The following is a 24,266-nucleotide window of genomic DNA, read 5'->3' as shown; positions in this document are numbered from 1 at the left end:
GGGCTGACTGTTTTCCAATTCTATTCTGACAGTCCTGAGATGGAAGCTGGCTTTAAGGTGTCAATGATTGGAGCCCCTGATGGATTGTGACCTCCCTGTTCAGCTGCCAGATGTCTATAGGGCCTTTTGTGGCAGCTCAAACAGGCCTCCGTTGTGCTAACCCTGTTCTAATGCCATTGCTTTCTGCAAATCTTTCTCATGAAGTTTTGGATGGAATGGGAGAAATCATTCCTATTTTTTCTTTCGTTTTCTTTATCACTCATCTATTTGGCACTCTTTTCAGCCAACCGGGAAGTACTGATCATAGCCACAACACACCAAATGCAAAGGAAAGGGTTTACAGATTGCCCACCTTCTCGGGGATCCATGCTCACATATGAGGGAAGACTCCTGACAATTCCAATCAATAGAGCCTGAGGTTTACTTGGGCCTGACTTTCTCTCTACAAACAACTTAAAGGCTCTGCAGTTGAATCCAGCCTAATTATTTCCAACAGCAGGTCCTGCTCTTCCCCTTCCTTAAACCTGTGTGTTACATGTGTTAACCTTAGCTGTAGTGTTTATCAAGTGAGCTTTTTCCACCTTCATCACTGTCCCTGACCAGGGTATGGATGGGGTGGGCCATAACAGGGGGGATTATTCCCTTTGGTATAAATTTTATGTAGGACTTTAAAGATGAGGATAACATTAATATCCTTAAAAGGTTTCAAGATAATTTTTAGACAAAAAGGTAGTCTTAGTAAGCCAGCAGAATATGGAAATGGGGCTCTGTAATTCTCTCATTGATTAATTAATTTTATGTACCTTTGGGTAATATTTTGCTAGTTGTATATTATTTCTACTGTGATTGACTACAGCTGGAAGCCTGAAAGTGATAAGATTCCAGAGGTACATTCCTGACTTCTATGAAGGATTTTATACTTTATAGGAATGTGATATATTATTAGGAGATTTGAAATCCAAGTCTATATTATTAGAGAAAGGAAGATATTAAGATAGGGTGGTGGACTTGTGCTTTAGGCTGGATTAGTGATAGGTATCATGGATAATTTTGTAAAAGTCTGCCACATTTTCTATTGCCATTGGGAAATAAAATGATGCTCAGTGGAAAGAAATGGTTATCTGGAACTTAATGATCAGTTTGAGAAAATGGAGGATAGAGACTAGTGATTTAATGTTGAGGTACTATCATAGCCCATGTTCACATTATTTATTCTGGAGCTGAATCTAGTGTAAGGCAGCACCCTCTTGTTAAATCTTAGCTCCTGAAGTACTAAGCAAACCTCTTTACAAGGTGATTTACCTCCATAGCATGCATGGGCTTACAAGATTTAGCTGTGCAGGTGTTACACAGCATCTGTGGAATTCATTATGTTTTTCTCAGCAGTTTCTCATGTACTCGGGGTTCTACTTCTGAATAGTAATTCCTGTTGTTTTAGTTATGAAGATAATACATATTCTGTATAAATCATGTTTTTCTGATCATATATTCTTCCATCTATTCAACTCGGTGCAGAAGAAAATAGAAATAACTCATTTGTATGAATCATAAACGTAAATCTGACATGGTATCTAGCTGTAGTCCATTGGTCCATGCAAGATTCAGAAGGAATAATGTTTCCTCTCTTATTTCTTGTGTCTGATAAATTATATGTATGACTGGTAGGATTTTTCATTTTTGTATTTTATGATAGATTTCTTGATTTAGAATCAGTGACCTAATTCATAAGATCATAGATTGAGAACTGTTTGGAACCTTGGAGGTCAGAGGTCATCTAGGGCAGTGATGTCAAATAAATAGATATTGATGCTCCTTGAGGGGGAGCATGTTGACTTAGAAAATCATAAATGAACATTATCTCTATCACTTTGTGTTTTTATTTTGTTAAACATCTCTCAATTATATTTTAATCTGGTTTGGCTACATTTCAGCGTGGTTTTTTTTTTTTTTTTTTTGCTGGCTGCTTGTAGTGAGTTTGACCCTTCTGCTCCACACCAAATCTTCCTTTTAATAAATAAAGAAACTGAGGCCTAGAGAAGTCAAATGATTTGCCTAAGGTCACACAAGTAGTAAGTGGTAGAGTCAGGATTTTAACCTGGGAGTTCTATCTACAGACCCCTCCTTTCTGACTATCAGAGGAGTGGAAAAATTTGGGGCAAGTGGGCGTAGCTCTTCTGGTACTCTTGGAATAACATCCTAGAAATAACTGCTCACTCACTCCACCTGGGTGTAGGATTGGAGGTCTCTGTATCAATGGTAGGTTCCAACTCTCTGAAATCACCTTCCGTAGTCTATACTTTGAATTACTTCAGCCTGTCCTCTGTGGAAGATCCCTGGTCTTAGTCACTTGATGACTTTCATAAGAATCAAAGATTTAGAGCCGGAAGGAACTTTAGAGATCACCTACACACATCTTTTTATGGATGAGGAAACTGGTCCAAAGCAAGATGAACCAACTTGTTCAGGATCACCCAGAGAGTAAAAAGTCTTCCTACAAAAGAAAAATAATTATTGGGAAGGGATAATATGCCTGTTCAATGCTTTCTGACATCAGGTGGTAGAAATGAATAAATTGCAAATAATATAGTGTGACTACATTACTACTCTGGTTTTGGCATCTGTATATCCTGATCTTGCAGTGACTCAGTTGAATAGTCAGTCAGTTGATGAACATTTATTAAGAGACTACTATGTGCCAGGCACTGTGCTAAGTGCAGGGCATATAAATATGAAAAAAGGCAGTTCCTGCTTTCAAGGAACTTATAATCTGATGGGGGAAGACAAGACTCAGAAAAGGAAGCTGAAAAGAAAGGGTAGTGGTGGAGAAGTCAAGTCAAAGCAGTCCCTGAGTAATACAGCCAGGTGAGAAAAGAGATGTCTGAGCTGAACTTTCTCCTTAAATGGAGGTTTGGACTTCCTGGCCCCAGTCAGAGAGGCAGAAGGTAGTGAAGAGATGGAGTCCCAAGACTGATGAAACTAGGAGGTGTGCCTGTTACTTTCACTTGGTCTTTGTTAATATAAACCATAGGAACAAAATGGGTGCATCTTCTACCTATCTCCAAGTCTATCACAGCAGCAACTACATCAGTAAAACGTTCTGAGAATATATGTTTGTAGAAGGCCTTATTTTTAACTACTCAAGTAAAACTTGTGTTTGGTTTCTGCTAGGGCTTTCTTATTGATGGCCAGTGGATGAGTGGTATCTTAATTCCTTCTGGGAATGATTAATAATTAATGAATGAATAATTGGGATGCTTAATTCCTTAATTCCAACATAAGTTGCATCGGAATTTTGGAAGCATCTCTTTTTAAGAGCTAAGATCAGAGCAGCTATTGCTCTTTCCGAAAGTTATTGCAAATGCTTCTGTCTGAATATAAAACCATGCAAATTTAGGAAAATATTTGCCTATTATATTTGAGCATGGAGAAGTGAATGTACTTTGATTAGATTCTCTTAGTACACATTTGTAACTTGCTGGAGCCTTAATGGCCTTTAGACTTCTGTGAAGAAAATAAACTTGTCATTAATAATGCAGGGAGTTATATTACTGATTAAATGGAAGATTTCTGGAAGTTACTTTCAGCAGAAGGAACTCATAAATGAGTCCAGTGTAGAGCCCATTTTGTTTGGTAACAGGTATAAGTAAATATAATTTTAGTTCTAGATAATTCAGGGACAATTTCAGGCCCCATATTAAAAATGTTTGTGTGGAATTGAGTCTCTGAGATAATCAGATTTTATTTCCAGTGTCAGTGTCTAATTGATGCTTAGGGATTTAGGATTTAATTACTAGAGAAAATGTTGAGAAATGGAATTCAATTGCTCTTTCTTTCAATTCTTTGCAGTCTTAATTTTCATTCACTGTGGTATTTGGGAAAGAACCCCAGGCTTGGAGTCAGGAGACTTGAGTTCAAATCCTAACACTTACTACCTGTGTGACCATAAGGAGATCACTATATATCTCTAAGCCTTGGTTTTCTCATCTGTAAAACTAGGATAATAATACTTGAGATACTATTTGTAAAGTCCTTAGCATAGTGTTTTGCACACTGTAGGTACTTAATAGCTTAATAAATATTCTTCTCCTCCTTGCCCCCAACCCTACCTCACTGGGTTCTTCTGAGAAAGTACTTTGCAAATTTTAAAGTGTTATATAAATGTGATTTTTTTTTTGTGGGGCAATGAGGGTTAAGTGACTTGCCCAGGGTCACACAGCTAGTAAGTGTCAAGTGTCTGAGGTTGGTTTTGAACTCAGGTCCTCCTGAATCCAGAGCTAGTGCTTTATCCACTGTGCCACCTAGATGTCCCAAATGTGAATTATTTGTACTAATATTATTTTAATAATAATGATATTAGATCTTACCTTCATGTTATTTTCCCCCTCCTCTTGATCATATCTGTTGAAGGTGGAGAACCAAGTACTGCTTTGCTTTCAGTGTCTCTGAATGTTGACATTCATGCCCCATTTGTTAACTCACTACACATTTCAGAATTGCCCTAAGGAATTATGAATTAGAAAAAAGAAACAAAAAGCCCCTGAAGCTTAATATGGAAAACTGTAAATTAGTTTTAATGACAGGAATCCTAATTTCTAGCCATTAAAGTTATTTTGTTGTTGAGTTGTGCCCAACTCTTCGGGACTCCATTTGGGGTTTTCTTGGCAAAGGTACTACAGTGGTTTGTCATTTCCTTCTCCAGCTCATTTTACAGATGAGAAGACTGAGGCAAATAGGGTTAAATGACTTTCCCAGGGTCATACAGTAAGGGTCTGATGCCAGATTTGAACTCAGGAAGATGAAGATCCCTAATTCCAAGTCCAGTATTCATTGCACCACCTAGCTGCCCACTAAAAGCACTAGTTTTATGTTAAAATCAGTGTCCTTTTTTTTTTACTTGAGTGTCAATTTTGGTATTTATGCAGTATGCCCAAGAAAATGAACCATAAAAAAATGCATTTTCTTTTTTTGTTTGACTTTTGTTTGGTTTATTTGGAATGTAACTGTAGGGCTGATTTCAGGTGAAATTGTGAGGTCAGAGAGGTTTTTCTTCAGGGCCTTCCTTGTAGAAAAACTTTGGTTTCTCCTTGCTGTCTCCTTTCCCTACTCCCCAAAACTCAGCTTTCTTCCACCAAGCTCCTTTAAGGTGCCCTGATGCTCTTTTTCCTCTTCAATCAAAACCTTTTCTCAGGAAAAAATGTAATATGACTTATAGTAAGGAAACATAATTGTTGTTTTTAAATATTTAAAGAGTCTTATTCTGGAAGAGGGATTAAATTAATTCCATATAGCTCCAGAGGGCAGAACTAGCACCAATGAATAGAAGCTATATATGGAGACAGAGTTAAGCTCAAAATATAGAGACAGGTCCTAGTAATTGGATGTTGCTAAGAATGCAGTGGGCTGCCTTGAAATGTAGTGAGTTCTTAGTCACTGTATTTAAGAAAAGGTTTGATGATCATCTGTACTATAGCAGAGATTTATGCTTGGGGTAGGATATTGGATTAGAGGCCCCTTGACTTAAGTCAGTGTATAAGATCTCCCAGGGAGATTTGCTAAAGTATTGCTACCAATTGTGAAATGGAACATTTTGTTCTTCATTAAAGAAATTTCAGGTATCAGTGGAGAATATTGGGTTGGTGTTGTCAGGGGAATTTGTTGTCAAGTTGTGTCAAGTAGTCAGGGGTCTGCTAGTGCCAGTTTGTACTAATTCCTGATAGTTGATTGTTTAAATTTTTTTTTTTTTTTGGTGAGGCAATTGGGGTTAAGTGACTTGCCCAGGGTCCCACAGCTATTAAGTGTTAAGTGTCTGAGGCTGGATTTGAACTCAGGTGCTCCTGAATCCAGGGTCGGTTCTCTATCCATTGCGCCACCTAGCTGCTTCTTCTGATAGTTGATTGTTAAATATTCAATGTGAGCATTTATACCTCACAGATCATTTATACCTTTACAGATCAGGGTTTCATTTATTGTTTTGTTGATTGACTAGACTTAAAGTCGTGGAGAAAATGTTAATAATACGGATTAAACTTTAAAAAGTGTCTCATGGATACATATTTTTTTTCTCCCAGAGAATTGGTTGTTAAATATTTACTAGCACATTCCTGCATGTAGGCCACTGAGAGGAATATGATATACTTTTACTATGTGCTTCCTAAGGTTTGTATGAGTTCTCTGTCAATATTATAATTTTACATAAGTGTGAATTTTCATTTTATATTTGTTTACATGTAAGACTATATTCTCAAAGAGAGAGACTCTTCAGATATCTTCAAACAAAAGGCTTACTCCCTGTAATCTCATCAGATTTATTGGGAGAACTCATCAAATTGATGAAGGACTCTTCCGATTAAACCCCTTCAAGTGTGCATGTATCATATTCCCTTGCTAGACTATAAGCTCCATGAAGGCAGGGACTTACCTAAGCTTTTGCTCTAACCCAGATTCTCAGTGCTGTGTTCTTGGAAACTGTCTAATAAATGGTGAGGCTGCTAAATGACAAGTTTTGGAGTGGGTGATTAAACCCAGGATCTTTTTCTTTAAATCCAGTGTCTCTTCTAGCACCCCACCCTTTTATCACCATGAAGTACTGTTAAGGGTCAGAGCTAGAAGGCTCAGTGGATAGAGTGCTGGGCGTAGAGCAAGGAAAACCTGAATTCAAATATGATCTCAGATACTTACTAGCTGTGTGATCCTGGGAAGGTCACTTAACCTCTGCCTTAGTTCGCTAGAGAAGGAAATGGCAAACTGCTCCAGTATCTTTGCTAAGAAAACCCCCTGAACAGTATTGTCCATGGTGTGATGAGGAAGTCAGATATGATGGAACAAGAAGTCCTGTTTTCCAGAATCAACTCGAATGAGTGGGAGCTAATAGAATAATTTTGGAACCTAAAAAATATTTACATAAATTAGCTGTGAATAAACTCTTCAGATTCTTAATGATGACACGTGGGCTACATTTATAAAAAAAGAAAGACTGGAAACAGGTATAAATGTTTTAAATTAAATATAATGCCACAAGGACCTCTGTTAAAATTAAAATTCTTAAGAATTTCCCTTGCCGACTGAATGTCCCAGAACATCGGGATCTCTTCTCAAAGACAAAATCTACTGTTACATCTATGATTCACCACTATGCATATATTTTATATCATAAATTTTGTGATTGTTGAAATGCTATATACTTTATTGAGAAAAAAAAGAAAAAATAGTATCAGGAGGTGACAGAAGATATGATTCTTCCTTCTCTCAGAGGAATATTATGATTCATAATATTGGGAAAATAAAATGCTATGCAATTTTTAAAAAGATTGAACTCCTCTGAAGGTTGTCAGGATCTTTTTTTCCCCCTCTCCCCACCCCAACACCATTTTGCCAATTATACCATTTCTAGACTGGTAAGTATATTGTGGATATGAAAATTGTGCAGTGTGTACTCTGCATAGAACATGCCTCAGATTTCCCCTTTAAAGCCTTTTACTTTGCCAGCTCTGATGGAGATTAGGCAGTTCTGGGCTTGGTATAAAAACAGAATTTTATAGCCAGGGTTATAGCTTCAGAAATGAAGGTGGGGGAGTCAGTGGGTTGATGTAGAGAGTCTGAAATGCATGTGGTCCCACGGAGCACTGTAGCTGTTCTACTCCTCCCCATCTGGAGGGATGGGAATAATGGGAGACCTGAAGTAATTAGCAGAGAATACGAGCTACGAGCTATGAGTACCTACTTAAGAACTGTATTCATGTTCCCCTCAATCCTCAAAATCCTCACTTCTTCCGTCTGCACTCTTTAAATTCCTTTGTCATTCCTCTATAATGTCTTACAGAAATACAAAATCCACTATAAAAAAAGAAATTCACTTTGTGTTGACTATCTAAAAAAGGAAAACTTAGTAAGGAAAGGAAACAATTGCCTGAAGGTCTCAGATATGGGCCTTAGATGAGGTATTATCTAATTGAAGATCCAGAACTTTATGTTTCTTGTTTCTTCTCTGTCTTTTCCTAGTTATTTGGTGAAAACAGGATTCTGGGTGCTTTGCCACCTTCGAAGGAAGCACAAGTTAATGATCAGTTTATCTGTTATAATCTTTTTTTTTTTTTTAAAGTGAGGCAATTGGGGTTAAGTGGCTTGCCCAGGGTCACACAGCTAGTAAGTGTTAAGTGACTGAGGTCGGATTTGAACTCAGGTACTCCTGACTCCAGGGCCAGTGCTCTATCCACTGTGCCACCTAGCTGCCCGGTGTTATAATCTTTTAGGGGAGAGAGAGTAAACAGCTAGGTCATGCCATGGTGCACAGAGCACTGGACCTGAAGCCAGGAAGACCTGAATTTAAGTCTAGACTCAGAGGCTTACTAACTATGACCTTGGACAAGTCACTCAATCTTTATTTGCCCTGGTTTCCTCTTCTATAAAATGAGGATAATAATAGCATCTATTTGTTGTGAGGATCAAGTGAGATAATATTTGTAAAATGCTTAGCACAGTGCCTGGCACATAGTAGGTACTATATAAATGTTAGTTATTATTTGTGGTGATGATGTTGATCTACAAAAGTCTAGTGCAGTTTTATGCTTTTTAAGCTGTTAAAGCTTATAATTGCCTCAAGACTTTTGGGACACTTGATATTTATGTGTAAATATGGGTATATGTTAATATACACATAAATGTGTTGTTGTTCAGTTGTTTCAGTTGTGCCCAACTTTTCAAGACCCTATTTGGAGTTTTCTTGGCAGAAATACTGGAGTGGTTTTCCATTTCCTTCTCCAGCTCATTTTGTATATGAGGAAACTGAGGCAAACAGGGTTAAATGACTTGCCCAGGACTACACAGCTAGTAAGTGTCTGAGGCCAGATTTGAACTCAGGAAGATGTTTTCCTGAGGCCCAGCATTCTTTCTCCTGTGCTACCTAGTTGCCCAATAAATGTGTATTTGTGTTTATAAATATGGCTATATGTACATATATAGTGTAAAATTACTAAATCATGAAGGTCTATTAGTAATTCATGAAGCCAGGGTTTTTTTCTCTGTTCATTATTTCCCATTTGTTTTGTATTATGTGTATCTCGTTTAGGTATAGTTTGTATGTTATCCTCCCATTAGACTGTGAGCTCCTTGAGAGTATGGACTATCTGTTGCTTTTCTTTGTATTCCCAGCCCTTAGCACAGTGAGTGACACGTAGTAGGTAGTTAATGTTTATCTACTATTTGCACTTTTATTAGGAAATATAATAATTTGTTAGCTTAAGTAAGACTCTAATTCTTTATAAATAGAAGAGAGTATTGGCTGAGGATGGGTTCCTGATGTAAAATGCAAGCTATGAGATTCTAACACATTATCATTTATTCATGTTAACATGTATACATGCTACTTTAATGAAGGAAGACCATCTTAGTCACAGCAAACAAGCGGCTGGCCTTAGCAACAAAATACAAAGAGGACTTTTTTGATTTTGCCCATTGTTCTTTCCTTCTGTGGATGTTAGCCAGTGCCATCTTTAACTGGCATATGCATAAAGTTGATAAAAACCACATAGCCTCCAAGCTAAACTTTGCCTTGGGGGGACCCTTCTTCCTCATTAGTTTACCTGTCTACTCACCTACTTCCTCATCAACTCAAGTAGCAAAAAGATGGCTCTTGTTCCCTTGTTCAAGTCAGAAGGCTGAGAACAAAAATATTCCTCTTTTCCTCATAGCAGGGACACAGTGTTATCCCATTAAGAAGGCCTTGCGTTTTAATACCAGGCCTTAGACTAGCTGATGGCCACTTTTTTTCTAATTGAGTTTTTTTCTCATATATTTTTTTTAATCCAGAGAGACCTGGGAAAACTTTAAAATGTAGAGCTATAGAATCATAGTAAAGATATTCTTCAAGTTACAGTTGACCTATGCTTACAAAATAGCTGCTGACCCTGTAACTGTTGGAGCTTCTGGTGACATTGCCATGGGAACCACTGCAAAAAATGAACAAATGTCATAGTTGCTGGTGCTGGTAAACAGTCAGTCAGAGCCATCGGTCCCCTTGCTCCCTCATATCTTTCTGTGGGCTGGGATATTCCTTCCCAGGGTCGTGACTTTCTAGCCATTCCCTTGCCCCCTTCTTTCTGAAGTTGTTTCCCTTTAAACCAGGTGGATGACTGACTTGATTCCAGCTAGTTAGTTTCCTTCACTCTTAACTGTTACTGATTGGTTTTGGTACCCAGAGAAATCTTGGTGAATGCTTTTTTTTTTTCTGTGCTGGTGAAGTTAAAATAAATCGGTAACTTTCTCCTTTGACAACGATTCCCCTCTTACTCTCCTTCCCTCCCCCACCCCCTCCAAATCTTGCTTTGGCAGATAAGAGTCATTTTAAATCTCTTTCCCCTACTGTGTCATTCTCAATTGCCCCCTTTAACACACTGCTTTCAAGTAAAAGCACACACGGTTTAGTAATTCCATTGACCAACAGCTTTATCATATGTGATGGCTTGAGTTACAAAATAAAAATTTAACATAAAAGGATAAATGTTTTCCAAGCCCTGAGGGAAGTATTAGGCTCAAAAGGAGCCTACTGGTGCTTTTAGGAGAGAGAAGGAAAGGGGAGAGGGACATGAAAATTGCCAGTTCTGTCGTGAAGAGATTTTTAGTGATGTAGGTCCTATCCTGAACATGACACATGCATAGTTCATTTATACTGCCCTGGCTCAGTAATAGCTCCTTGGGTGCACTTTTCACAGCAGCTGTTCCTTGCCTTTTTTGGGGGGTGGGTGGGGCAATGAGAGTTAAGTGACTTGCCCAGGGTCACACAGCTAGTGAGTATCAAGTGTCTGAGTATGGATTTGAACTCAGGTCCTTCTGAATCCAGGGCAAGTGTTTTATCCACTTTGCCACTCAGCTGCCTCTGCTCCTTGACTTTTACTTCTCTGGATCACCATAATCTTTTTGCTCCCACAAGTCCAAAAAGTAAGAGGGAGTTGCTTGGGAGTTAAGGCTACCTCTCAACACAAGCAGATGCAGGTACTTCTTCCCAAGTCTTTTGAATCACTATCCTCTGGGGTGCATTACATTGTGCTCAAAGGCCCATTACACAAACTAAAAAAAAAAAGCCCTTAAAATTTGTAGAAAATCTGTAGGTTCATAAACAGAGAAAGGGAAGAGGGTGTGGCACTGAGGTAAACGGTATGTCTCCTTTTCCCTCTTCTTCTATGTATCCTCCTTGATCTTCTTCTTGCCTCCATGTGACCACTTGTTCAGGTTAATACTATCATAGTTCTACTATTTACTACTTGTGTGGCCTTGGGGAAAAGTAACTTCATTTCTCTTGACCTCATTTTCCTCATTTAGAAAATGAGAGATTTGGACTATATGAATTCTAACTCTACGTCCTTGTCTTTACATTAACAAACACACAGTTTCTAGACAATTTGTAAATTTTAATTTGGCTATTGGTACTCTAAATGTGAGATCCTCATCAGATAAATGGATATACTGATGAAGGAACTGAATTTTGTCAATTTTGATATTCTTTCTTTAAATGAAAACAAGAAGAAAGAAGAAAGTTGCAGCCAAATGGAAGGCTGGCACATGGGTTCTCTTTGAAGACGCAAATGAAATTTGCAAAGTTGGTTTTATCATGTGCCCAAAGGCAATGAAAAACGTAATTTCATGGGAGATTTGTTCAATTTATATTGTGATTTTCATATTATGTATTTGCAAAAATGCCAACATGAAAATAATTGTAGTTTATACATCAATGCCTATAGGCAGCTAGGTGGCAAAGTAGATAGAATACTCAGGAGTTGGGAAGTTCAAACCTGGCCTTAGATGCTTACTAGCAGTGTGACCCTTGACAAGTTACTTAACTTCCTTCTGCCTCAGTTTTCTCATCTCTAAAATGGGAATAATAACAGCATCTACCCCACCGGTCTGTTGTGAAGATCAAATGATGTAACATGGAAAGGGACTTTGCAGACTTTAAAGCACCACATACATTGTATCTACTACAATTATTATGTCTGATGAAGAGGTAGAGAAATTTTATGAAGAGATAGCTCAGTAAGGCTCTCCAAATTAAGTGAACATATACTTTGATATGTGGCGACTTAAATGCAAAGGTGGAGAAGATGAAGATGGGTAGAAATATACGGGAAAATGTCAATCAGGAATAAGAAAGAGAAGCTAAGAAATTTTAGATTATACACTAGCTTTATGCCCATTTGTCATGGACACTCTTTGAATAAAGAATCTGCTGGCACTGGACAAGATGAGCACTGAATAACCTCATAAAAATGAGCTAGATTATATTCTTTATTCAGGAAAATGCTCATTACTAATGTGAAAATCATTTCTGAATCAACTATTTACAGTCAGACCACCAACTTATTAAAAATGAAAATTAATATGAAGTCAGAAGGAGGGATAAAAATGAGAAAAAGATATAGCCTGCAATTAAAACAACTCAATCCTGATCCCTTTAAGTAGGCTACTGAAAATGAAAAATGAATAATGGACAAAAGAAAGGTCATCTTGACTATAATAGTTCATAGAGAAATTTAATGTAAATTAATTTCCATTGCAACAGAAAAAAGGTCTAAAAACTACTTTAGTCAGCAAACAATTGACTTGCTTGCCAAGAAGAGAAAGCTATCATACAGAAGGCAATATGAGGTTAGAATATAACTTTAAAAAATAAAATCTTACAGAGAAGGATGATGAAAGATTATGTGCAGTATTCACTCATAAAGCAGAAAGATCCAACAAAAGAAAATTATCCGAAGGGCATTTAAGTTTGAAAAGGAATGAAGAAAAATGAAAAAGATCTAGAAAGATTTTTTCACAATACCTTTTTTTTCCTTTTTAGCTATCATAGGAAATAGGGCCATACTTGAGTTCTAAAATCATAGCCCTGTTGCTTATAGAGAAGGTGGAAGTAACACTGAGAAAAACAAAGACAGAAAAAGTGTTTAGATTAGGCAAATCATACATAGAGAAGATTCATGGTGGAGGTGACACAATTATGAGGGTGTTGAGGGACACAAGGTATTTATTTGAAGGAGGGAAAGACATCAATATCCTAGACCTAATTAAAATTACTAAGAAAGAAGAAAAAGTTATTAAGAACAGCAGCTACTACCAATCTATATGCCTATATTTCCAGCTATATACAATTTTTATGAAAAAATGTCTACAGATGAATCAAGGGAATCTTTGAGGGGGCTATTAGTAGGAAACAAGGTTTCCTTAAGTGATATCCCATGGTAAACTGCATCTTTATCATCACAAAATTGACTGAGAAATGTAGAACAAAATCCAACTGTTCATATTGTTTATTGTTTAAAAAACCCCAATTTATTCAGTAGAGCACAATGATACTTTAAAAGCTTGCTTTCAAGAAGATGTCTATCATCCACATCAAAATCATTCAAGTTTGTTTGAAAGTGATAACAACAGATAAATTAATAACCCTCTAATCATATGTATCAAGTGAGGAACAAAAGAGGGAAATGTATGCTTGCCATAGATGTTAACCACTGTAACGGAGAAGCTTCAAATGGGAGAGGGATTCCCATGGATAGGATAGTGAGGTTTTCCAGATATTCCTGTTTGTGGATATTATCATACTGATTGCATCATATCCAGGATCCTTGCAGAACTTTCTGGAAAAGGGCTATAACCACTTAAAGAGTTTGATACTAGGGGGCAGCTAGGTGGCACAGTGGATAAAGCACCAGCCCTGGATTCAGAAGGATCTGAGTGCAAACCTGGCCTCAGACACTTGACACTTACTAGCTGTGTGACCCTCGGCAAGTCACTTAACCCCCATTGCCCTGCCCCCCCCCAAAAAAAAACCCCACAAACACGAAACAACCAAAAAAGAGTTTAGTACTAAATATTCACGGAAGAAAAAACCAAGTTAATGAAGAGTATTAATTTTCCTGATTATCACATGCAGTTGGATAATCAACACTTAGAGCGTGTCCATCAGTATATGGTTTTAGGACAGATTGTATATGATGGATGAGTTGGGCCTAGAATGAAACAAGAGGAGGATAGTGTATTAGATTGCCCTCAGGAAATTGTAAAACTCCTTTAAATGACCACAAGCTTATTGTAAAAACAAAGGTCCATAATTTTAATACCAATATTCTATGGCAATTTTTATATGACTATGAAATGTGGAATACAACATCCTCATAAGAATTAAAAATGAGTGTGATGGTGAGAAATAAAGTACATGTGAGTGAGCTGCCGAGATAGAACAGACCAGGGTAATAATGTGTGGACAAAAAGCAAATATGGCCTGGTCTAACTGAAAGAGCAAGGGATTGTGGGTAGATAGACCAAGTGTTCCATTGACGTCCTCAGGAGGAAGTGAGAAAGGCTTATAACACTTTGGGTAGACTCCCTCTTCCAAACTTATGGGATAACATTGACAAGGATTGCATAGGATGGGTAGGTATAGATTAGTTGCAATCTGGGGAAAATGTCCAAATTGATTATCTCACAGATCCATTTGATCATTTGAAGATCAAATGAGATTGTGTGGGATAGACTAACCCCCATCATAGAGTTGTTTCCTTGGGAAGACATGACCTAGTTTTAAATGATTGGTGGTTGTCCTTTGTTCTCAAAGAGGACCAAAATGACATCACAATGTTGGAGTCAAGGTACAGTGTGTCTGACTGGCTGATGAGACCAGTACAAGCCTACTTGTTCTAAATAATTAGATGGCAAATGAACTATTGAAACAGACACCCCTTATAAATTGGGGATTGCCAGTACTTCCTTTGAAAAATGTCAGCCTTATCTTAAAATATATATATATATATATATATATATATATGTTTTTTTTTGGAGTGACTTGCACATAGTTGGCATTTATAGAACAAACAATTAACTTTGGAAAAGCTCCTATATTTGAAAAAACACTTACATATATTATCTCATTTGAGCCTCACAATAATATACCATGGGGATAAGCACTACAGTGTTATTATCATGCCTGTTTTATATATGAGGAGATAGGCTGAGCAAGGACATCTCCTCCATAGTCACACAGCCACTGACAGTTCCAGTATTTGAATCGCTGTCTTCTTGGCTTCCAAATCAGTGTTCTTTCCATGATAATACCTGGTTTTCTGTAAAAGACATTTGAGATATTCCAGCAGGATCCCTAGTGTGAATGAAAAAAAACAACACTTCAAAGACTTTAGAAAGGCAAACAAATTGGAAGCCAATGATTTTGTTATCATCACTGAACACAACTTCTCTTTGCTGGATACAATTAGTCTTAGACAAGTCCTTTTCTATCTTTAGCTTACATGGCTGGCTTGTTCTTCATCATCTATCCTCAGGGCTCCAGGAAAAGTAAAGCTCAGGAGGACTGATGAGTTAAATGATAGCTATACTTGACCTGTGAGAAGGAAGAAAAAAGATTAGAGAGAGGGGCTGGTGCTTGGTAAAATTGAAATGTAGGGGCAGTTAGGTGGCGCAGTGGATAGAGCACTGGCCCTGGAGTCAGGAGTACCTGAGTTCAAATCCGGCCTCAGACACTTAACACTTACTAGCTGTGTGACCCTGGGCAAATCACTTAACCCCAATTGCCTCACTAAAAAAAAAAAAAAAAAAAAAAAAAAAAAGAAATGTGGACCCATTTTGGTTCTGGTGATCTTCCCTCCCCCCTTTCTACTCCTCTACTCCTCTTCTGATACCCTTTCTTCCCTGTTACCCAGCAATCTGGTTGGTACCTTTAGTCTCCCCTCTAACTATCCAAATCTTCCACACTGTAACGATTGGAATGACGCCACCTGCTGGAGAGTTACTGTAGGAAAGCTACGGCATGAGGAGAAGGTATCTGAGGGCAAGCCATGGGGTCAGGTCCTTGGTGTCCGGAAGTGACATTTGGTCGTGGGTACTATCAAAGCTACCAGCCAATTAGCTTGGAGCTGTGTGTGCACGTGTGGAGGGGATGTGCCCAGTTTCACAGGAGGTGTTGGGTCCTCTTTTGTTCCTGACCTCGCCATGGTGGGTCGGAAGATGGGGTCTCTTAGAAATAGTTAGATTTTTACCTTTCTTTCTGATCCTAATGCTCTTTAATAAATACTTAAACACTTAAACACTCTTGCTAAAGCTTATAATTTATTGGTAACCACTCATTAGATTTTAGATAGTATAGCTAGAATTTTAGCTCCTTACAACACACTACCCAATCCTATGATCTGCTAAGTGTCTAATGATCCAAATTATTCTTTGTGTTATGTCAAGGACCACTAGCACATCATACTGTTCAGAGCTGAAAGGGTGAGCTCAGTGGACACTGTTGGATGTGTAGTGTGAAGCTTTGGGCTGAATCTTAGAGGGATCTCATCGTGGCTTAGTTATTTCAGGAGTATGCCTTGGGTCAGGGTTCTGGACCTGGCAACATCATTTCAGGCCTACATAGACAATTCAGGCAGCGCTCATAATACTTATACTCCTGGTCACTTGTCTGAGAAGAACACTAGCCAGCTTCACATGTAGTCTCAAAGATATTTGTCTTTGAGTCAGCTGGTAGCACAGTAAATAGAGCTCTGAGCCTGGAGTCAGGAAGAGCTAAGTTCAAATCTTTGCAGGGTTGTGGTCAAGATCAAATGAGATAATATTTGTAAAAAGCTTTCAGCACAGTACCTGGCAAATAGTTGTTACTATATAGATACTTATTCCCTGCCCTTCCCTCCCAAATTCGAAAGCTCCCAAGAGCTATGGTGCATTGTCTGTTTCTACAAAGATTACTACTGTCTCAATTTTTCTTTCTCTTCACAGAGACTTATTAAGTTGATTATGTATTCTTCTGAACAAAGGGATAAAGAGATGTATGATATACTTTGTGAGACTGTAAGAAGAATGTGCCTTGTAGATATGGGTTTGAGATTCATGGCCTGCTGAAAAGACCACACCATCTGGATTACTCCCATATCTTATAGTTTCCATTAATTGTTAGAAGTCAATGGATAAAATAATAAGAAAATAAGTGAATGAATCAAAGAAAAAAACAATAAGTACTGACTATGTGTTAAGTACTAAACCAGCATTGGGGATACAAACAGGAAAATGAGACTGTTGGCTCTCAAGGAACTCCCACTCTGATTGGGAAAGACAACACATATAAAAGAGTTCAGCAGTAGGGCAAATGCTAAGGCCTGCACTTCCTAAGGATACAGCAGTAGAGTGGATGGAAAGACCCAGTGCACAATGGTATAGAGGATATAAAGTCAAGGAACATAGTGAGGCCTGTAGGACCTTAGGATGTAGTGACAATGTAGATGCTATGACTTAGAAGTCTTCTATCTTTCTAGAAGAACTATAGTTGGTGAATCCCTGCTCATACAAGTAGTATGAGAAGTAGTGTCAGCTCCACAAGGCAGGGGTGGGTGGGCTGAAGGGGTTCCACTACCTAAAGTGAAATAGAAGGTAAATTTCCTTCCTACAGAAGTAGTGAAGGGGTAGGGGTGTGGGTCAGTATCCAGCAGGGGTAGGGAAAGGGTATTGGCAGAAAGATCGGGGGAGAAAGGCACTCTTGGGTTGTTCTACCTGACCCTCTGGTTCTCAGATAGGCTGTGGTTGGGTTGAGGTAAGGCAAGGGTAAGGAAAGTGTACCCTTAGTGATCTTTCCACTTGGTCTAGATGAGTTTAGGGTGGCCTAGGGTGGGGGAGGGGGGAGACACTTGGTATGCCTCATTTTTGAAACTATTTATTAGTTTTCCTTACATACCTTTCTTCTTTTTATAAGTATTCTTTCTTCTTAATTTTCCTTTCTGATTCCCTTTCTTATTTCCTTACTCAGTTTCACTCCTACATTTAAGAATGATTATTGTATAAAAATTATATGGAATAAATTGACAAGCATTTGTTAAGGGACTCCCATGTGCCAGACATTGTCCTAGGTGCTGAAGATACAAACAAGCATAAAACATTCTCCACCTTTAAGGACACACACACACATATGTATATATGTATATATATATCACATATATATAATATGCATTATCTATAATATTACAAATAGTCAGCACTTTAAGATTTACAAAGCATTTTACAAATATTACCTCATTTGATCTTTGTAGCACTATTATTATCCTCATTTTACAGATGAGTAAACTGAGGTTAAGTGACTTGTCCTGAGTCACACAGCTAGTAAGTGTCTGAGGCCAGATTTGAAGGCTAGCGCTCTATCCATTGTGACACCTAGGCTGCCTCTATACAAAGTGTATAAATATAAATATATTCAAACTATATAAAAATAAGTATAGGGTATATTTTGGGGGAGGAGTAGATGTGGGTGAGGTCAAGAGGAAAGCTTCGTGTAGAAGATTTTCCTTGAACTGAGTTTTGAAGGAAAGAAGTGATTCTAAGAGTCAGAGATGAGGAAGGAGCACATGCTGGGGGGAACAGTGAGAAGGCCTGTCTGGCTAGATTGCAGATTTTGGGAAGGGGAGTAATGTATAACAAGGTTGGAAAGGTAGGTTGGGGCCTTATTGTGAAGAGCTTTAAAAGCCAAACGGAAGAGTTTATATTTGATTCAAAAGGCAATAAATAGAGAGCCACTAGAGTTTATTATGTAAAAGAGTGATAGGGTCAGACTTAGACTTTAGGAAAATCAGTGGAGCAGCTATGTAAAAGATGGATTGAGGTATGGAGAGACTTGAGGCAAAGAGACTAAATTTGGAGGCGAATTCAGTAGTCCAGGTGAGAGGTGATAAGAGCCTGAAGTAGAGCCTTATGAGTAGAAAGAAGGGGATGGAAGTGAGAGATGCTTTGAAGGTTAGAACAGCAAGATTTTGAATGTAAGTAGATATGGGAGGGGGAGTGGGGGAGAGTGAGGATTTGAAGATAAAGCTGAAATTATGGCCTTTACAGAAATAGAGAATTTTAGATGAGGGATATGTTTGGGGGAAAATATACTGTCCTGTTTTAGACATGTTGCATATGATATGCCTATGGGCCATTCAGTTTGAAGTATACAATAGACAATTTGAAATGCAAGACTGGAGCTCAGGAAATAGTCTGGGGATGAATATATCAATTCGGGAGTTATCTGAATAGAGTTGATAATTGAATCTATGGGAGCCAAAATCATCAAATGAGACAAGTTAGAGAGAGAGGTTAAAAAGTTAGTTAGAGGGGTTAGAAGTAGGTGCACACTTATGGTTAGGAGATATGGCAATCCAGCAAGAGAGAGTGTGAAGGAGCAGTCAGAAAAGTATGAGAGGAACCGAGAGAGTGGGGTCACAAAAACAGAGTACAGAGAATATCTGGGGAAGAAAGTGGTCAACAGTGTCAAATGCTGCAGAGAATTTGAGAAAGATGAGTAATGAGAACAGTCTGTTAGTATTGGCAATTAAAAGATTGTTGGTAACTTTAGAGAGGGTGATGTCTGTTGAGTTATGTTGTAAGAAAATGATTGCAAAGGGCTAAAAAGGGAGTGAGAGTAGAGGAAATGGAGGACAGAAACAGTGCTTTTTCTAAGAATGACTGTGAAAAGGAAGAAAATTTATAGGATGAAAACCTAAGGAGATGGAAGACTCTAGGGTTTCATTTGTTTTTTTTAAGTGAGGCAATTGGGGTTAAGTGACTTGCCCAGGGTCACACAGCTAGTAAGTGTCTGAGGATGGATTTGAACTCAGGTACTCCTGACTCCAGGGCCAGTGCTCTATCCACTGCGCCACCTAGCTGCCCCCCATAGTTATTTTTTTTTTTAAGGCTGGGGGAGGTTTGGACATGCTTGTAGTCAATAGAGAGGAAATCATTAGAGACTGAAGATTAGAGTTTCAGTGAAATCTTTTCTTTTTGCCTCTTCAAACTAATGAGCAATTTGCCAGAATACAATTCACTAGAGGTGATAGGAGAATGTTATACCTAGGATTCTTGTGAAGATGTTTGTCTAGTAAAGAAGAGCCATCTCTTCATCAGAGACTGGGGGATGATGTCAAGAAGTTTTGAAATGTGGAGAAAGGGAAAAGAGGGAGCTTATGGTGAGTGATCTGCATTTTTTCAGTAAAGTCTGAAGTGAAATCTTCATCTAAGAGCATGGAAGAAGGGCACGAGGTAAGAAGCTTGAGGAGAAAAGAGAACATTTAGAAGATACTTCGTGGGGAGTGGAACAGAGAATCACTTGGAGAGGAGTAAAATGATTGTCTTGCATTAAGGGCCCTGTTAAGATTAGATAATATAAATTTATGGTGGACCTAGTCAGTTCAGTTATATGATTTCCCCTAGCTCCATTCAGCAAAAATGTGAGTATGAGTAGGAAGAGCAAGTAGTTTGAGTGTTCCAGGGCTGGGATTTGGCAAAGTGCAAATAACAAGAACACAAGGGGGCAAGGATTTTTAGAGTCAAGGACAGTGTAGGGTTAAACAGTTTAACTACAATGTCAAGACTGGGAAAATGGGGAAGTGATCTCAGCGAGGGTGATGGCTTGGGAATGTTAAGGGATGGAGGTCTTAGAGACCATAATGAGGAAGAAGAATAGGGTCAAGAAAGGATGAAGCGGGGCAGCTAGATGGCACAGTGGATAGAGCACTGGCCCTGGAGTCAGGAGTACCTGAGTTCAAATTTGGCCTCAGAAACTTAACACTTACTAGTTGTGTGACCCTGGGCAAGTCACTTAACCCCAATTGCCTCACTAAAAAAAAAAACAAACAAAAAAACAAACAAAAAGAAAGGATGAGACTGGGTTGGTCTGGGGATGCAGGACTTTCCTGGGATCTGAGGTGGTCTTCAGGGATTCAACTTATGTAGAGAGTTTTATAGGAAAAGTTATATGGAAATCATATGTGTGTATATATATATGAAATTATAGATGACATAAATAATATATTATTGTCTATGAAATTATAGGTGACATATAACATATTATTATAGATGAAATTATAGATGACATATTTAATATATTATTGTCTATGAAATTATAGATGACATAGAATATATGATTATATATGAAATTATATATGAGATATATAATATATTATTGTCTATGAAATTATATATGACATATAACATATTATCAAATACTGATATACATGGTATAATAGGAATTTAGATATTAGTATGAATATATGTATAGACATAAACATTATATATGAATATATATAATGTGAATATATATATGCGGGATTAATATTGTCAGAGACTAATTATTTATGAAAGAAGCATCCTTCTACTAACCAACCCTCCTTCTACTACTTAAATATATTTATTTATTGTTCAAGCTTAACTAGGGTTAATGGTTTGGATTCACATAGCTTAATCTTTCTTTTACTTTAGGAAGCTTATAAAATTATTTTGAAAAATCAAAGCTCATTGGGATTTGGATCAAACTCCCAATGGAGATAGAAAATATGATACTTTAGATACTTTAGGTTTGAATCTTGGTCCTGTGCTCGCTTTGGCAGCACATATACTAAAATTGGAATGATACAGAGAAAATTAGCATGGCCCCTGTGCAAGGATGACACGCAAATTCGTGAAGCGAACGTTTGTCCTTTTTCTATCTTTGTTGCTATCCTGTTCTTTCATTGGCCTTTTCTTTTGCAGTCTACTGTTCACAAATAAGGAAACATGCAGATAAAAAAGGAATTAGAGTAGGATAAATTCAAGTAACAATTCAAACAGTTCAAAGAGAAATTAAAAATATAATTTTACAGAAAAAAAGATAAGCCTCAGAATAAACTTTTATCATCTCAGATGAAGGGAGAAGGGTGGAGGGGAGTTAAAGCACATTAAAGCTTTTTTTGATTACTCCCATAGAGAAATTATGTAAAGAAGACACTCAGTCCATTCTAGGCATCCCTCATTAGGGTCCTAACACTCAATTGCCCCCCACCCCCAACTTTGCTGCCACCTCTACTCTGTATTCTCGCTAGCTCAACTTTATTCTGATCCACTACTCTGAGTCAGTGCTGGACCACATTTCCTGAAAAACTCATGAGCTTGTCCCAGAAGACTTCCTCTACCTGAACAGATCTGTGTCCAAAAGCCTCTTACATTAGTCTATACCCCTAGAGATGATATATTAGCCATGGATAATCTACTGATTATCAGCCCCTTCTCACTCAAGTACATAGTTACTTCTTCACAGGCTATTTGCTACTTGCATCTCACCTATTCTTTCCTGAAATAGAGTGATCTACTTTGAGACATATTTTCAACTTCTTTGTGTCCATTCTTAGAATAACAAAACTCTGAACTCACTCCCATATTCAGAAACGTAGCTTTTGCCTGACCCTTCAGGGTCATTGGATACTTGGTGCCAGATTTTCTTAATCTTGTCTGTCCCACCACACTATCTAAGCATCACTGCTTATAGCAGGAATACAGAGGAAAGGGTGACAGATTAGTTAAAGGAGAAGAGCCATAGACATTTCCAAGGTTCCTAATCTGAGGTATCAGAAGATAAGGGTACCACTGACAGGCATAATAGAGTTGGTAATGAGAGCTGTCCAATTTCTATGAGTGGGATTGGGTATTCATCAAGAATAATAAAATAGATATAGACTCAAAAAGCCCTCATTTTTCAAATACACAATTCTTGTTCATTAGGTCCTAGTGATTTCAAAGAAGGTGGTATTTTGAGTTATCTGATATTAACCTATTTTTTCCCACTACATTTAGATGTAATCCTCTTATGGCTGCATGGATGAGGTTTTAGGCATTGAAGGCTCATGTTATTTATTATTTGTTATATTTCTTTGGGCCAGAAAAGGAATGAAATTATGAGATATACAGATAGGGACACCTATATTTTTATATCCCCTCACAGTAGGGGCTTAATAAATGCTTATTGAAGAAATGAATAGATGAACTATATATGAATTATATATGAATATATGAAACATATGAATTATAAGGTACAGAAAGCATGGTTCTATACTGCTTCCTTATCTTTATTTTCTTAGTTGTGATAAGCAGTTATTATTATTCCTACTGAACCACTAAACTCTCCAACCCTTGTGTTTCAAGTTATATAGAGAGGAAACATAGCAGTTATATGAATAAAAAGCATTTATTAAACATGTACCAAGTGCTCTTTTAAGCTCTGGGGATACAAATAGAAAAAAGATGACAGACTTTGCTCTGAAGGACCTCACAGTCTAATTAGGGTAGGCAATACATGTAGGAGAGTTCAGCTGAAGGGCAGATAAAAAGACCTCGAGATCCTATGGGTGTAGTTACAAGACTCATGCCAAGGCTGAGGATTCCTTTGATGTATTTGGGTGGCTGTCCCTCATAGGGGTCTGTTGAGGAGGGGGAAAGTGAGGTCTTTTGGGTGCCAATTGTTTCTGGGAGCCTCTAGACACCCTAGATGGGATTTAGGAAAGCCTGCCACTAGGGGGGAAGGTGAAGTGGGGCCTAATAGCACTCACAATGCAAGTAGTGGAGTTTCATTTTCATTTTGGGGGTTGTCTATTGGTGCTGTTTCATATATATACACACACATGTGTATATACATACATAGTACATGTGTACATATATAATATATATGTATATATATGTATGCATAACTATATTGAGTTGAACTATGTTAATCATAATAGTACTATGTAAAGAGAGAAGCCAATTTCTTGGGTCTCTCATCTTGGACTTTCATCTTTATGTGTTTACCATGTTGATAGTTGCTCTCTGTGATTACTGCTATGCTTTAATTTGTTGAAGTTCAGGAGTGCATTCTTTTTTTTTTTTAGTGAGGCAATGGGGGTTAAGTGACTTGCCCAGGGTCACACAGCTAGTAAGTAAGTGTCTGAGGCCGGATTTGAAGTCAGGTACTCCTGACTCCAGGGCCAGTGCTCTATCCACTGTGCCACCTAGCTGCCCCAGGTGTGCATTCTTATGTGTCTCATTCATGTAGATTTATGTATATGTAAAAATGTACATGTATAAAATACTATAAGAAAGAGAGAGAAGAGGAAAGAGGACTGAACTTTGAATCATCAGAGGGAGGACTTTCTTTAATACTTACTCATTTAGGCACTTCAAGTCTCAGTTTTCTTGTTTGAAAAATGGGAATGATATATGTACTATACTTCATAGGGTTGTTAGAATCCCATGACGTATTGTAGGTAATACTCAAATGAATCTGTGATCTCATTGACTCATGTTCCCTCCAAAGATTTAGATTGTAACCCATCCATGCCTATCCATCTTGTGTGACTCTTCATATTCTCCCAAAAGCTCACCTAGTAGAAGCCATCTAATGTGTTAGAGGCCTTCCTTGCTTTCTGTTGACATCCCGAAGACACCAGTGTATCACTCCAGCTGTCCAT

At 37.9% G+C, this 24,266-nt stretch overlaps 1 protein-coding gene and 1 non-coding gene across 7 annotated transcripts in view; both read left to right on the top strand.

Annotated features, from left to right (window-relative positions):
• Positions 1–24,266, top strand: part of ARMH4 (armadillo like helical domain containing 4) — a 143,703-nt gene that overhangs the window by 96,313 nt on the left and 23,124 nt on the right. The gene's annotated exons all lie outside the window — the stretch shown is intronic.
• Positions 21,383–21,489, top strand: LOC122744864. Its single transcript, XR_006355203.1, has one exon. It is a non-coding gene; the product is annotated as a U6 spliceosomal RNA (small nuclear RNA).

Source organism: Dromiciops gliroides, chromosome 2, assembly GCF_019393635.1.
Source record: "Dromiciops gliroides isolate mDroGli1 chromosome 2, mDroGli1.pri, whole genome shotgun sequence".
NCBI lineage: Eukaryota > Metazoa > Chordata > Mammalia > Microbiotheria > Microbiotheriidae > Dromiciops > Dromiciops gliroides.
Note: the sequence above shows the minus strand (reverse complement) of the source record. Positions and strands in the feature narration are given on the sequence as shown.